The following is a 17732-nucleotide window of genomic DNA, read 5'->3' on the forward strand; positions in this document are numbered from 1 at the left end:
AATAACAAGTTGTCAATAAAGTGTATGTATCAAATGTACTTTACTGTGCAGGAAAGTGAGAACCAGACCTAGTAAACTATGCAATTAGTCCACCAATATGCCACTGACTTAGTACAACATCACTACCCACACATAAGACATAACATCCCTGACATTTGTCCGTGGAGGATTCCTAGAGCCAAAGCGCATGTGATGGTAACATAACTGGTGCACCAACCATGACGCATGCCAACAGCCTGGACACACTTACCAGTCTCTTCATAAATGTATATGAACTACCCCAACTGCACCAATTAGGTGTGATGCCACACATGAGGTTACAAAACAGGCAGACCTAATTTGACATATCCTTCACAGCAACAACAGGTACACATAACAAATACCAATGTTGAGTCATTACTGAACCTTTCCATTGACACATGATGTAGACAAATTACTGTCTGGGCCATAGTTGTGAATAGGCTATCATTGCCTACGTATCATACCTACAACAGTATGCCTATGGACAAAACTGTGTGGCCAGTTTCTACTATAAGAACATCTGCATAGTAGTTACATTCCGACCTCTGATACCAATATATGTGTGCCCATAGAAATGTTGCAACACCTCAATGGTATCCAACATGCATATTGTCCACTCTGATGAAACATCACAAATGTCTGTGTACATCCTTCACTTACCAAGGGGGATTACCTTGCAACTGGTGTGAAGATCTTAACCTTGTATGTCATGAGACCCTACCAGGTGAGTAGCACACTTAACAAATTACTGATTGATTGATTGATGTGACATGTCAGATGGACATCACAGCCTCACATGATGCCTCACTCCGCTGGATCCCCGCCGACACCAGAAAAACCGTGACCCACGCCCTCGTCACGAGCCGCCTGGACTACGGCAACACCCTCTACGCCGGGACCACAGCCAAACTCCAAAACCGCCTGCAACGCATCCAAAACGCCTCGGCCCGCCTCATCCTCGACGTACCCCGCAACAGCCACATCTCCGCACACCTGAGACACCTGCATTGGCTCCCAGTCAGCAAAAGGATCACCTTCCGTCTTCTCACCCACGCACACAAAGCCCTCCACAACAAGGGACCGGAATACCTCAACAGACGCCTCAGCTTCTACGTCCCCACCCGCCCCCTCCGCTCCGCTGGCCTCGCACTTGCTGCCGTCCCTCGCACCCGCCGCTCCACGGCGGGTGGGAGATCTTTCTCCTTCCTGGCGGCCAAGACCTGGAACTCCCTCCCCACCAGCCTCAGGACCACCCAGGACCACTCCGCTTTCCGGAGACTCCTAAAGACTTGGCTGTTCGAGCAGCGATAACCCCCCGTTCCCCCCTAGCGCCTTGAGACCCGCACGGGTGAGTAGCGCGCTTTATAAATGTTAATGATTTGATTTGATTTGATTTGTCACGTATCAGAAACCATTAGAAAAATAGAGATCACTTGATTATGTCAGACTCTATGTAGTCATAATCATGAATCTTGAGACATTGCAGAGGAAAGAGAGCAAGGACTTACACACCTTACCATTATTACATTGCGAGGATTGGCCTGTTTGTCGGAATTGTCAACCAACACTGTAGAAAAAGCAGTATTTTGGTACACATATGACACAGTCATATGTGCACCGTTATGTGCCATTGTACTGAGGGGACAACATAGTTGAGTAACATGTTTCAAAATATATTTGTATGTGCACACCTGAGTGCTGTAGATGGCTACTGTACATCAGTGTGTTCACAGATCTGTGACACTTTGCACTTACCATATTGTCAGAGCAAACAATCGATTCCATCTCTCATTCACCTGTTAAAAGGGCAAAACATGTTTTAAGTCTGTACTTACCCCCTTGTGGCTACTGTGCTACCTTCAAACACCCATCCAATGCAGGCCATTAGGGGGGTTATGGTCCGACGGGCCCTCCGTCCTTGTTGGGAGGACATCCCCAGCTGGGCCTCTGCAGTCTTTTGGGCCCAGCATCACTGGTCCTCCCACCTCTTCTGATGGTGGGCGCTGCGACAGCTGTGGACCCCCAGGGCCTGCACTTTCTTGGCAATGGCACACCATTCCCCTTCTTCTGATGGGCTTTGCCCAGCATGGATGACAAAGACAAGAAAGAATGTCATGTCCACATGTACCACACTAAAACAAGCAGAGTTATTTACAAGTCAGTTCAGGAAGCCAAACACAGACTGTCTTGAACATCCACACCATTGACAGATGAGCATATACAGTGAGGGCATGTGTGAGCTGGAAACAGGTAGACAACATGCATCTCCAGCACCAGCTGTCATGTTATCACATATGACCAGACAACCAACGCATATGAAGGTCCACTAACCATGTGCAACAGTCACAAGGTGGCTCGGGGAACAGACTTACAAAATGTCTCAGGAATCTAACTCTGTCACCAACATGTCCAGGAAGTCACCCATTCTAGCACAACTTTAGCACCCAAAAGACTTTAAGGACACAATCCTAAACATTGCCCCTCATCCTCTGCTTACCATATCAAAGAATAGTCAAGCTAATGAGACATATGTGCACATGGTGCACTTACCTGCTCCTCTGGTGCACCATAGATCTGTCAGGGGTAGGACCTCCTCCACCAGCTTCTCCAGCTCCTCAAGTGAGAAGGCAGGGGCCCTATCACTTGTAGGACATGGCATAATTGCTCCCAGAGGCAGTACACAGCAGCTCAGGTCGTGGAGGTCTTGCTGGCAGCAGTGTCAGGAGTCAAGTTAGAGATGAAGCATGAGATGGTAGTCACGTCTGCCACGTAAGAGACCATCAACGCCGGCGGACATCACCATTTGCCCTAGACTTCCATAGACAGCAATGTGTTCTAATGGGAATGTCTACTGCTGTAGTATCCTTCTACCGCCATGGTGACTTCTGCCGGCGGTCGCAGGTTGTTTCCTATTGTCGGGTACAGTAGGTCAGTCAGTCGTCATTTTAAGGCCCTTAGATGGTCGGAAAAGTTAATTTCATGATGCGCCACAAGGTCGGAAACATATCTACCACATAGTCTTGAGTGCTGGCATTAACTAACCATGTATGAATGTCCAGATTGAAGTGACATGTTGTCATGATAAAAGTAAGGTATTTTTAGTGGCAGAGTCAGCACCCTCTTGGCACTTCACTAGATAGTTTTTCTGGCTTTTTAATGCAATCCATGTCCATATAACAGAGGCTCTCTGAATCATGCGTTTACATTTCCATGTCATAATTGAGATAAGGGAATGAGATTCCACTAATTTTACATAATTAACATTGGTATGTGCTGTGTACCATGTTCCTACTGTATCATATGCCATGTCACATTATGATATGAGACATATGTTTTGAAACTTACAAGAGACACAATGAGTGATGGACATACCCTCCTCTTTTCCCTCACATATTTACCCTGGAATGAGAATGGTCAGACAACCTTCAGTGTACTGTCCACGAGTGGACCTGCAGACCACGGAGGATCGACATGTCATTCAGATCTACCACCAGGCTAGGCAGACTATTATGGATCTCTGCCATCAGTTGTAGCCAGATCTGATTACCACCCACCCACCTGCGACAGACACAGGACCTACTTACCTTCAGGATACACCTCAAGACTTGGCTGTTCGAGCAGTAGCAGCTCCCCCAGCGCCTTGAGCCCCTCACGAGTGAGTAGTGCACTTTACAAATGCCTTGATTGATTGATGCCTGCCATTCGCCATCCAAATAGCATACCACCCATAGTACAAGTCATGTCAGTACTGCATTTCCTAGCCACAGGGTGCTTTCAGAATACTGTGGCCCTAGCTACAGGCATGTCCCAGCCTATGTTCAGTCTGGTTTTGAAGGCTGTACTATCTGCATTGTTGAAACACCTGGACAGCTACATCAGATTTCCACAACATGAGGATTTGGCCCATGTAAAGGCAGTTTTTATGGATTGGCACACATACCACATGTAGTGGGAGCTATTGATGATACCCATGTAGCCTTGGTTGCCCCACAAGGCAATGAACAGGTGTATTGGAACAGGAAGAACTTCCACTCCATTTATGTCCAAGTAGTCTGTTTGGCAGACCTCTACATTTCCTGAGTATGTACACGGTACCTAGGTTCAGTCCATGATGTCTTCATCATGCGGAACAGCGCTATACCAGAGCTGATGATACAACAATACATAGAGCGGGCCTGGCTTGTTGGTCAGTCACATATGTCATGTGTGTTAGTATCCTATGTCTGCTGCCAAATGTAAGGATGTCCAAGATTTATGTTTGCGCATATGTAACGATTCCTTACAGGAGACTCTGCCTACCCAATCTGTCCCTGGTTGTTGACACCAGAGAGATACCCAACCAGGCATGGGAAAGTCCACTTCAATGAGGCCCATGGAAGGATATGGCAAGTCGTGGAGCGGACTTTTGGTCTCCGGAAGGCAAGATTCCGTAGCATTGATAAGTCTGGTGGGGCCCTCCTCTACTCACCCGCCAAAGTGTGGCAGATCATTGTGGCTTGCTGCATGCTGCACAACCTCGTACAGAGGTATCAGATCCCATACATCCTTGATGAGGGGGAGCCAGCAGTTCCACCGGGCAAGAATGCAGAAATGCCAAGTCAGGAAGACAGTGATGAAGATAAATGTGGAGACATCCGGGCAGATCTCATCAATTAGTATTTCACCTAACTGTAGGTATATGTTGTTCTGTAATTTGATTGACTCAGTGGGGTAGTGGTGGGGTTATGGATGTTTGAGAAGGATCTTTCTATGGCCATCACAGTATTCATTGCTTTGCAATACATAGCCCAGATTTTAATGCAAAATAGTAAATGGAGTTCAAACTATTGTGATGATCTTTTTTATTAGTGTTTGTCACAATACACATTTTGAGTTACCATTGTATGTAGGACATATATTTCTAGGTTATGTTTACCTTTACCTGCCTAAAATTCTTGTTTCAAATGTGTATTTTCCAGATCTCTTCACAAAGCCATCCTCATGTAGCCATTTCTGAATTGTGTCACTGTCAGGTGGGTTTAGCTGGTCTGACATGTGAAGTAGACATGGATTGATCCAGCTACTGTCTGACATTATACTAGTAGTTTATGAGTTCCGTACCAAGGCTGTCAGGACAGTGGGATGGCACTGTTCTGTTCCACACAATAAACCTGTTTGGCATGGTAGGTGGGTCCAATGGTGTCATGTGTGTGATCATGTGTCTATGACAAATGTCTTTCTGTGCAATCCATTCACTCAACCTTCTCATGGGTTTGATAATGGTACTATCTTACTTGTATGTAGCTGTCACTGTGTTTCCTCATTGCAGGCCACTGTGCATGTGTGTCAAGACTGACATAGGTGAGTAGCATGCCTAAAGATACCTGACCATGGTAAGTGGAAGGTTCCCTGACTGGGGACAGTTGTACTGACTTCTGTCTGTATTATGGAGTATGTTCATTTGAAAAGTACGGTATGGGTATGTGATAAGGGTTTAGCTGATGTCAAATTACACCAATCTGTTTGCCTATTTGGATAGACAAAGTCTGACATGTCCCTTATTTCACTGGTCTGTGGGATGCTAGTTACTTACACCTATGCTAATGCTTTAAATTGTGAAGATGTACTTCACTGTGTGATCATTGGCATGTGGTCAGCCTATGTGCTGCACAGTGCTATAAATGTGGATTGATGATTGTTCACGTGTATCATTTGTATGCATTGAACCCAGACTCAACAGTATAGGTGACCTTTCTCTTCTCACATTTGCTACATTTGAGTGTATCATGTATAATCAATTAATGTCACAGTTACTGTTCAAAATAGTTGAAATATGACTCTCAAACATTTATTGTGTTTTAGTTGTGTTTATTTACAAGTGCACAGGAAAATGAAATGAATGGGATCAAAGCAATAAAGTGCAAACAGTGAATGGGTCCAGTCATGCTGGATGTTTTACATCACAATAGCTGCTACAACACTTGGAGTCTGAAGTCCAGTGTCCTACAATCCGTGAAAAATAGACAGTGGTCGTAGAAGAGTCAACAGGGTGTATCAGTGGCACACAAGAGGAACCAGTCATTAGAGGATCACTTCCTGGCAGTGGTTGTAGTCTTGATGTCTGCACCTCCTGGTTGTTTTGGTGGATGTCCACGTTTGCGATGGGGTCTTCAGCTGTAGAGGCAGGGGTGTCTGATGAATGTCCTACCACTGACAGAGCCTCCATTCCACTGGCTGCCACATATGTAGACGGGGCTGATGTTACATGGCCAGTGGAAGGGGTTTGGTGTTAAGGACAGACCCTGCTCAGGGTCGTGTTGATGTCTCTAAGCACCCCTGTTAGGGAGACTATGTTGGAATTGAGGGCCTCCTACTGTTGTATTACTTCCTGGTGGTTGTTCCTTTGCAGCTGCTTGATCTCCCCCATCATGGCAAGTACATGGCCCATCACGCCTTGGGACTGTTGGTAAGCTCCCAAAACTTGGGAGACAGTGTCCTGGCCATTTGTATCTCTAGCAGCCTCAATCCGCTGGACCAAACCATCCCTCCCACGCACCGTACCCCCAAGTGCCTGCACCCTTGCCACAGTTTGCCCACTGCTACTGGTGGTAGGTCCTTCATTGTCAGGATTTTCTAGGTGTGACTCCAGTACCTGTACTGAGGGCAAATGATAGGAGAAACTGCCCTAGGGACACAGGTTTGGGGCAATTAGTTGGTTGGGATGTAGATGCAACAGGGCTGGGTGGAGTCGCTGTAGGCAGGGTCTGGCTGAGAGTTGTGGACTGACCAGTTATCCCAGATGGGCCAGAGATGTTCTTATAGTCCACACATCCATACATTTTTAGAGTTCATTTCTATTTTTTGGTTAACGTAAAATAGTGTTATTATATTATTTTGTAATCAAATGGCTTTATTTTTTGTGATATGAATGTAGTTAATATTGCGTGTTGTGATATTTTTGACAAAATCTGTATGTGTAATTTAAGGTTGCAATATCTTTATTTCTGATATTTGTGTTATTGATATAAGTAAAACCTGATATTTGTTATGGCAATATTTTCAGTATCGATATTTGTGTTTCAGTATTTCTGATGACCTTGGTAGAGGACCACACCCTAGTTTGTAGAGCATAGGAGTCACAGGGTCCCCTGTAGCATAGGGAAAGGCCCATGCCATTACCTGCTCCATTGTGTCCCAGAAATGCTTCCCCCAAATGTTAAGTGGGGAAGTCTCTGACTCTTTTGTAACTTTGTTTTTGTTTTCTCTCAACTCCATCCCTCCTTTCTGGTGAAGATTTGAGACAAAGACAGTGGCTTGAGCAGTTTACACAACTAAATAGGAATTCAAAAAGGTCAGAAACTTCCTGGAATTTGTCCCAGATCTGGGGAGCTTTCCCAACTCCATCACACCTTTCTGGTGAAAATGACAAAGACAGTGGCTTGATCAGTTTACACTACTGAATAGAATCCAAAAAAGTCAGAAACTGCCTGGAATCTGTCCCAGATCTGGGGAATACACAACTCTGAATGTCATTTTGGTATGCATATGGGGAAGAAATACTATTCAGCATGCCAAGATATTTCTCTACCAGAATCCCCTTAGAGCAATGAATGGAAGACTGAACCTTGACAAAGAATACAAAAGTATGGGAACATTTTGAGGTAGGGAGCAAAGCAAAACAAAGAATTGAGTTCCCTTAACGGTCAATTCCAGGTAATAGATGCAAAAAACAGCACCTTAAAGGACAAAATCTTAAGAGAACAGGATTTCAAAGACTGAAAAGAGGTAGACTGTAAACATTTTAGGACAAGGAATAAATCATATACTAGAGCAAGTGATCTGGAATGAGGCTGTGCCCAGGAGACTCCTTCAAGAGACTGGAAAACAAAAGGCCAACCTTTCTAGGATTTATCTAAGGATCTCAGGAAGCTTGCATAGCTGCCTACTAGACTCTGAGAGTAGAATGGAACAGACCCAAGAGAAATCCATCCTAAACAATCCAAAGAATAGAGGCAGGTTCACAATCTAAGGGATGAACATGCACGTGGACACACCAGGCATAAAAATAGGACTAATGATGGCCATATCATTATAAAATGGCAGGATGAGGAGAGGTCTTAACAGCCACTACCAGAGCTTGTGAAATACCTACTTTTTGCAGCCCAAACCTCTTAACTTGCAGGCCAACAGTTAAAATCTCCAGGAGAATACTGAAAGCAGAACTGAGAAACCTAGAGGACAAGGGACCCAAGGAAACACCCATTATTTACTAGTGCCAGTTAAAAATAAAAACAGGAACTCCCCTTACCTCCTCCACATAGGCACATTTGGATGATTTCTGAGTGTTCCCTTCAGATTCCTACCAGAACTTGTGAAATAGGGGGAATTGGGGGATGGCAGAGAGGAGACTTTGGGGCTAAAGGGATGGGAGACCATTTACTCCCCAAGTCACCTGCTGTTGAAACCAACTGCAAAACACTGGAAGTAAGGCAATAGCCCTCGAGGCACAGATATCTAGAGATGGTGTACTGGAAACACTTCATAGCTTCAAAAAGGACTCTTGGGAAAAGCAAAATCTATGAAAGGATTAAAATATCTGACTCAGAAAGTACACTAAACCATTGCCTGCCAAATACGATTTACAGCGATAGAAAGCATGTGATCATATGCTCACAAATGAATCTTCAGTTTAACTTTTGCCAGAGATCTTCAGCAGGTTCCGCTTTGACAATTGATGTATGCTTTGGTTACAGCATTGTCAGTATGGATGATGGACACCTGGATCTGGAGGGAAAAAGAAGAAGTCTGATGGGCCCAAAATACAGCTGACAGTTCCTTTCAGTTTGAAGACTGGTGCAGGTCTGATGGAGACCAAAGACCCTGGGTAAAGAGATTTCATAGTTTCTCACAAATCAGGGCCTGAACCATCAATGCTGAAAATACATGGCTTTGGTGACTTTAACAGGTCACTTCTGGAGAGGGAATGAGGGGCTGGCCCCTATAGATTCCCCCTGAAGATTGAGGGGAAACGCTGGAAGGGAGGCATTTATGATAAGAAAAATAAGGTTGCAATATTGAAAAATGTTGCTGGACAGCAGCCCCAGATGCAGATGGGCCGATGGGATCACACACATTTTAAAAACCTGAAAGGAAACAATCTAGAATCAGAAACAGATTTAAAAAGATTTTCTTTTGAAAGCAAAAGCAGTGAATGGAGAGAGGGACCCATATATAGCATCTGTCCTTTCAGTTGTAACCAAAGGTACGCAGAGCAGCCATTCCTCTGTAGAGGTAGTTAAGATGACTGCGTAGCCTAATGACGCAGTCCACTGGCATGAAGACTGCACAAAGGTCTGTTCTGAAATGGACCCAAACATACTCAAGGTACTCACAAGGATTTAGAAAAGATGTCTTCTAATTTTTTTTAAATCTGTGAGAGCACAGAACTTTGCTTACTCTGGATTGTGACCTCCGGGCCAGGAAAGCGGACTCTCCATGGACCACTTAATTGTCCAGATGTAGATTGACAGAAATTCCCCATTGTGGAACATCCCTAACAAGGGGCAGTATCTTTGTAAAGACCAGGATAGAGGCTGAAGGCAACACTCTGGAATTGAAAATGGACTTGATTTTTTACTGCAAATCAGGGATATTGAAAATTACTTGCATAAATGTTAACATGAAGGTAGGTATCCTCTGTAGCCATTGAATTCTCCAGGAACGATGTATGGGAATGATGTGCTGAAGTGAACCCATCTTGAAATGGATTGTGGAGATGAACAACTTGACATACTGGAGACTCCCATATTCTTTTGAAGCTAGGGAAGAAAAATGCCTTCTTTGCCAACTACTCCTTTAGACTTTAGCCCAGAGTCAGACCCTCTGGTAGGTACTCCTCACATTTAGGAACACTGCAGCGAATTGGTCTTGGTCGAAGAATGACATTTTAATCTACTGTTCTTCATAATCTGCCAATTGGAATAAATGTGAATTTCTGACCAGCCCCAGTGAAAGGGAAGAGCATCCCAATAAAAGGAGGTTTTAAATCAAGGTTTCAATGGTACTGAAGACGTCTTCAAAAAGGAAAGCAATGAATGTTTGCATACTTTAAAAGCTCTATGAGTAATATCATCCAGTGTGTCACAAAACAGCTTGAAGCCTTGGATAGGAGGCTTCACAATGGCAGTATCCTGTGTTCATTCCACCTTACAGTCTTTAGCCCACATCTGACAACATGCAAGCATAGATACAGCAGGAGACATTTCAAGAAGTTCAGCCATCAAAAGAAATGACGGATAAAAAAATTAACTTGAGCCTCCATTTTAGCCAACATTTAAAAATAGTCATTGCCCACCTGCAGCAGGTAAAATAGATTACCAAAATCTTTGACAGGGGATTGGGAGGTATAAGGGGCAGAGCTACAATCTCTTAAGGGAGGTTCAGGCCATTATAGGTATGAAGAAGAGCAGAATCTAGACACCAATCTACAAGTTAAGTAGGAGAGACATCATCAATAGCTACTGTAGGTCCTCCCATCAGATTGACCAGCATAGGATCCACCCTACTAGACTGAGGAATATCAAACTTAGCATCTGTGACATAGACTTTTGAATTGCCACCTATTTCAAGTCATTCTACTCATGATTAATAGAGTTCTTTCACAGGAAGCTCAGTCAAAGACGGCTTATCAAACTGACGGTAAATACCATTAGTAGTACTAGGTTATGGTTCAGTGGTCTGAAAGTCCTGCTTTTCTTCTAAGATAATAAACAAATACAAGAGCAACCCAGAATGACCACATGAACCTGGGTATCATTATCATAAAACACATATCCACGTGAAACTCATTTACAATCAATTTAAATATTATAGCAGGAAAATCTTGCCACTGGTTAACTCGTGCAAAAAAATCTTAAATGAAAAAAAAATCATCTGTCTAGAATCTTTAAAAAACTCTGAATCCAGTGCCAGCACATACAGTATGTGAAAAACGTGTTTTTAATGCTTTGGAAGCTGCATCAGCATATAATGGTGAATCATTTTTATAATCATACTTTACTCAAATAAACAAAGAGTGATAGTTGAAGCACTGATACCCAAGTGAGAAAAGAGACACCACACCATAAAGCAATTGAAAAAATTGCTTATAGTTCTGTGATCTTTGGTGTATCTCACAAAGACAACCTCTTATTAAGTTATGAAGTATGCTTGTCAATACATTGATTGATAATTCAAAACATAATCGAAGAGATCGTGTCTGATTGACGTGTCAACTGTGTTTCGACCCTCATGCTGGATCCTAGGATCTCGTCAGGACAAAAAAATGACCTGGGAAATGGTGAAATGTTGGAATTAATAAAGAAAGCTTCAGCTGGATGTCGGATATTGGTATTGCTGTCTGACCCAGAATGGTGCTTTTGTCACCTTATTTATTATAAGGGCTGGGTAGACTGGCCGCATCTTCCCACAGTGGGGAACGCTGTACTTTCATAATTCTGAAGCCTGGATACTTGTATCTGTGGGAAGATGCGGCCAGTCTACCCAGCTCTAATATTAAGGTGAAAGTGCAAACAAATTTTTGGGTTTTACACATTTCTTTTTTGGAAATGGATGAAAGAGTTCAGAATCTCCTTTTAACTCTCAGTCATAGGCCAGAAGGAAAGGAAAGAAACAGAAGAATGAAAGGTTCCTTGCCAGCTTTCCCCACTATGCAACAAAGTAACATTGAGAGAACGGTGAAAGAGCAAATAGAGAATATATAGAGGGATTTTTCAATTAAAACAATAACCCACAGAATATTGAAGGTTGAGAACATGCCAACAGCATTAACATGCACGTGGGGATTTAGGGTCTTATGTTCAAAGCTATGTTGCGATCATAGAGGCATTGGCAAACTCAGAGCCTCTGCGACTGCAAAATAGCTTTTGGGTATAATAAAAACTCAAATTGCGATTTGGTAACTTGTTACCAAATCACAAAATAGGTTTGTGACTATATACCAAGTCACAAATTGAAAGGGACATGTTTAGGTCGGCCCTTCCAATTTGTGATTTCTTATGGTATGCATCAATGGTTTGCAACCGTAATTGCATGCAAATTCATTAATCCAAATAAAGTTAGAGGCGTTTATTCAGTATTCTGTAAAAATCAATGTAATCTGAGTTTCAATAGCTGAAAAATTAAACAATGTAAATATATCAGATAAGGGTAAGATGTGACCCGCAAGCACAGTACAATGTGGTTTCATGCAAACGTCGCAAAGAGACTGTGACACTGACAAATTGTTACAGCAGATTCCAGCGTGCAATTACATTGAGAATGAGACGATATTTTCCTTGCCTTATATTTGGAACCCATTGTATCAAACAATTACAAAGTAAAATTATTTATTAAATAATTTATTTAATTACTTAATTTATTTATTTAATTATTTATGTTGTTTACTTATGCCAATCAAATGTAAGGTCATATGCCAGTCAAATAAATGATTATACAGCGGTGTAATAAATGACTGGAAAATCACAGGGCCCACAGCCTGGAGCTACTACCGTACTTGCCAACATGTGTTAAAAATAACCAGAAACAGAGAAAATTCACTAAGCTACTGACATGCCCTGAGACTGCTGAGATGGAAGAAGTTGGCTCACCGAAAAAACATGAACAAATGAAGTTGCTGAAAGATGTAATACACCAATGGGATCTGTGATTCTTGAAAGTGTTGATATGCTTCAGAAAAGAAAAGCATACCTGGTCAAGTCCCTTGCTTCAAGACAACTGTAGGAAACTGGGTTTTTGATTGAGGGGATGAAGACCCTCCTCATCCAGCAACAACAATCCCTGTCAGGGTGGACCACAACAGTCACTAAAATAACTTGTGCTTAACCCTCTGGTAGATTGGCACAAAAGCAGTCATCCTTAACCTAAAGGCAACATGTAAAGTATTTAAGCAGCACACAAACAATAATATAGTGAAAACATAACACAAGGAAAATCCCACACCAATTTAGAAACATAGAGAACATTTTAATAAATAATTTGATACCAAAACAACACAAATCCAATCAGTAGACCCAGGGATATCCATCTTCAAAGATTAAGGTATGTATAGCACCGAAAACTAAAAGCAGTGGTAAAGTGCACAGATTCCTGAGGCCATCAAAAACAAATTTCATCAAATAGGAGGGGAGAAAGCAAAACGTTTTGGGGAAGACCCACCTATTGACTGCCAGGTCGAACCTGTGTCCTCCAGGCGAATGTGGGGTGAATTACCCAACCACATGGAAGTTCTCATCATTAAGAAGAACCCGATTAGACCAATAGCATTGGAATGGACTGACCCTGGGCAGTGTTCCACTGTAAAGTCCATTCACTCTAGGGAGATGGACCACCTCAACAGTCTGGTATTCTTTCCCATTATTTGCCTGAGCCATCTGATGGGGCCTGTGGTATGTCTGAACTAGGAAGTGAGTCCCAAACAGATATAGTCTCAGCATCTTCAGTGCCCAGACCATAGCAAAGGCTTCTTTCTCAATAACAGTCCACCTCTGTTCCCTGGGAGTAACTTTCTACTTACGAAGGCTTCAGGATTATCTAGGCTCTCCTCATTTAACTGCCCCTATGCCATTCACTGAACATCTGTCTGCACTATAAACGTCTGGGAGAAATCAGGGCACTTGAGTACAGGTGTGCTACAAATTGACTCCTTGAGGGTGTCAAAGGCTTTCTGGCAGGTCTTGGTCTAGATCAACCTATTGTGCTGCTTCCTAGAAGTCAGCTCAGTTAAGGGGGTAACAATGGTGCCTTAGCCCTTAACAAACCTCCATTAAGATCCAGTGAGGCACAGGAAGGCCCTAACTTCATTTTGAGTCTTGGGAGGCTCCCAGGCCAGGATATAGTCTCAATCTATGTTTGGAGGGACTGCACCTTGCCCCACTTATCAGGTGTCCCAGATACAGTAAGAACTCTGCTGTATCTGGCACTTGCTGTCCTTGAGAGTCTCAGGCCTGCTCATTGCAGGGCCTGAAGTTCTTCTGAAGTTGGAACAGGTGATCCTCTCATCTGGACCTTTGGATAACTATATCATTAAGATAGGCCGCAATAAACGTCTTTATCCCAACCACAACTCTGTTTACCAACCTCTGGATGGTGGCAGGGGCATTCTTCAATCCAAACAGTGCAACCCTAAATTGAAATTGTCCCTCCTGAGTAGTGAATACAGACCTCTCTTTAGCCTCCTTAGTAAGGGCAATCTGCCTGTATTCTGATGTCAAATCAAAAGTACTCAGGAACTTCTCAACTCCCAGCCTGTCTATGAGCACATCAGCTTGGGGGATAGGATGAGGATCAGTTTTAATAATTGAGTTGAGCCCCCTAATCGACACAGAACCTGAGTTGGGGGGCATCTTTGGGTACCAGCACCACTGGGCTGAAAGGGGACTATTCGAGTGCTCAATCACCCTCATTTCAAGCATTTTGGAGACCTTAACGATCCTTAATGATAGCTCTCACCTTCTCAGATAGCCTAAATGTTATTCTTCACAGGGCCACTGACCCATCCTGCTCCTTTGAGGATAGGAGGTTGGGAAGAGGTTCACTCTCCTCTTTAGCCCCATCATCTGTCACCAGGAGCATGTGACTTCATACCTCTCATAGTGTGGATTGGGGCAATTTACATGGAGTACCCTTCATGGGTTTCTTGGGGTCATGAGGCCCACCAGGTAGATGGACCTCATAAGGCCCTGACCAGTGGTCTTGTAGGGCCCTGTGCTAAACTGGCTCTGTAACCCACAATTTCTGAGATAGTTGGAATTCAACCAGAGTGTCTTTCTGGTCATGCCACAGTCCCATTACTTTCTTGCTGACTTCTAGGTTTTTAGAAGCCTTCTTTCAGAACCATTTAACCTGGCTTCTGAGAGCTAGCATGTATCCTTAGAGGGGAGAGGGCTTCTTGGGAGCTTGCTTCCATCCCTCTATCACTAGACTTAGTGTTCCTCTAGTGGGTGACCGTAGAGGAGCATACATGTTCTAAACCCATCCCTCTTCTTTGTAGGCAAAAAGCAGAAATGGAAAAAGGACATCCCACCCCCACTTCATGGGCTCATACAGGCCCATAGTTATGCATTTTAGAGTTTTGTTGGACCTTTCAGCAAGACCAATGCTCTGATGTTGATTGGTTGTGGATAACCTATAATCTACTCCTCACCTCATCCTACATTGACTTTATATATGCAGACAAGAAATGTGTGTCCCTGTTAGACACTACTTCTTTGGGGAACTCATCTCTGGTAAAAATACCCATTAAGGCCCTAGCCACTGCTGGTACAGTCACAGCCAGCAGAAATATGGTCTTTGGGTACCTAGTGACATGGTGCACTTTAATCAGGATAAACCTATTGTCTAAGACAGGCTTGGGCCTCAGGGCCTAACAATGTTGATGCCCACTCTTTCAAAGGGGGTGCCAGTGACAGGTAAGGGAACCAGGGACCCTTTAACTTTTTTCCTGACTTCGCAGGGACCTGGCAGGTGGGACATGACCTGCAGAATGCATCTAAGGCTGTCTTCATCTAGGGCCAGTAGATGTTGGAAGCAAGCCTGGCAAATGTCTTGTCCTGCCAAGATGTCCTACCAGGGGTATATCATGTGCCAGACCCAGTAGGAAGGTTCTGTAGTACTGGGGAACCAAACCACACAAGTTGCCCATGACCCAGGAATCTTGGGCTCATTAGATAGAAGGCAATTCTTTCAGTGCCTGGGCCTCAGCTTGCCACCTCAAGCCCTCTAGAGTTGGATGCTCTTCTTGAGCTCTACCGAACTCCTCCCTGGTAAACCGCCCTCAGCTTGCCATTCAGCAAGCTCAGCCATTTTTCCCAGGGCTACAGTATCCTTCCGGGTTGGTTCCAGGACAGCCTTCTCAGGTGCCTCTTCCTCCTGGACTGGTGGAGTTTCAAGAGCTGGTTTCCATGTCCCTTGCCCTTCCTCTTTTTGATGGCTGCCTGGGTCATTTTTCCAGGCTATTTCACTCCCCTCTGGCTGCCTTGGTCTTTGCGGTCAGGCACACCCATCTCCAGGTATGATTGGAGTGCCACCTCTTTGCAGATAATGTGCTCCAGATCATTTCCTAACAGACAATCCACAGGCATGACAGGGTTCATAGCTGCTTTTAGAGAAACTGAGGACCACCCACACACACACATTGAAAGAGAACTGGAGCCACTGGGTAGTGACTCTCATGGTTGTCTTCTACTACAACCTGGTGGAATGTATTGAGGATTACCTGCTATGAGGACACCAGATGACACCTTACAGTAGTCATGCTGGCTCTTGGTCCCTCAGAACCTCCACCCTCTGCCAATTGAATGTGACCCACTTCCTGTACTTGGAAGTAGTGGAAAGCATGTGGACTTTGGGCATCATCTCCTTGTTACCCAGGGACACTAGGGTACTAACTGGAGCAGTGTCCTCCCTAAGGCTTATAATGGCTAGCCCTTGGGTCTGGTCATTAGTGGGCGGCTGTGCCCTTTTAGGACATTTGGCACCCCCCTTCATGTGCCCATACTTGTAACAATCATAGCACTCAAGGACAAACTTTCCTGTTTTCTTATCAACAAACCCTTTTGATAAGTTTGGGGCTGTATCTCCTTTCCCTGTGAATTATTTTAGGAGCCTTGAGAGAACGTCTTACTTTTATGTGTATCTCCCTCCTCTTTCTTCTGGTGGGGACCCTGACCACCCTTTTAGGAATCACCACCCAGATGCCTTTTTGAACACTGGTGCTGACCCAGAGGTCCGCCTCCTTTGCAGGCTCTCTGTGATCAGAAAGCTTACTGTCAATTAGGTACTGGTGCAGATCTGTAAAGCAAGTACTAAGCATGTGCTCCCTCAAAATAAGATTATATAGCCCATTAAAATCATTCACTTTACTGCCCCTCCGGGGACAGGCTTATGGACTCCTCAAAAGCTTGCAAACTCTCCGGAATCCTGCAAGCTCATCTGTGGAGTCCCTCAAGGTTCTATGCTCTGCCCCACCCTTTTGAGGCATATATGATCCCTTTGGCCAATGTCATTCACACACATAACTTCAACATTCTCTCCTTAACAGACAACGTGCAAGTCATTCTCTCACTCTCAGACAAGACCCCCAGCACAAGTAACAAGTTCACCACCTGCATGACAAAAGTTGCTAACTGGATGAAAGCTCAACGAAAAGAAGACAGAAGTAGTGATCTTCGGCAAGAACACCTCACCATAGGGCTCTAACTGGTGGCTGGCCAAACTCAGACCTACAACCAGAACCCCCACCAGGAACCTCTGCATAATCATTAGCAGCAAACTGGACATAACTGCACATGCCAACGTCATCACTGCATCTTGCTTCCACACTCGTAAGATGCTGAGAAAAATCTTCAAATGGCTCTCAAGCAACACAAGAAAAATTGTCACTCACGCCCTAGTCACCAGCAAATTAGACTATGGGAACACCCTATATGCCCGAATCACCAAGCACCTTGCTAGAAGACTACAGACCATCAAAAACTTGGCAGCTAGACTCATACTAAACCTCCCACTCAGAACTTACAGTACACCACGCCTCAGGGTACTACACTTGCTTCCAATACACAAATGCACTTAATTCAAACTCTTCACACACACATTCAATGCACTCCACAAATCAGGCCCCACCTACCGGAACAATCACTTCTCCTTCACCAACCGTTCAGACAATGCCGCTCGAC

The sequence above is a fragment of the Pleurodeles waltl genome, chromosome 8 (assembly GCF_031143425.1).
Source record: "Pleurodeles waltl isolate 20211129_DDA chromosome 8, aPleWal1.hap1.20221129, whole genome shotgun sequence".
NCBI classification, from domain to species: domain Eukaryota; kingdom Metazoa; phylum Chordata; class Amphibia; order Caudata; family Salamandridae; genus Pleurodeles; species Pleurodeles waltl.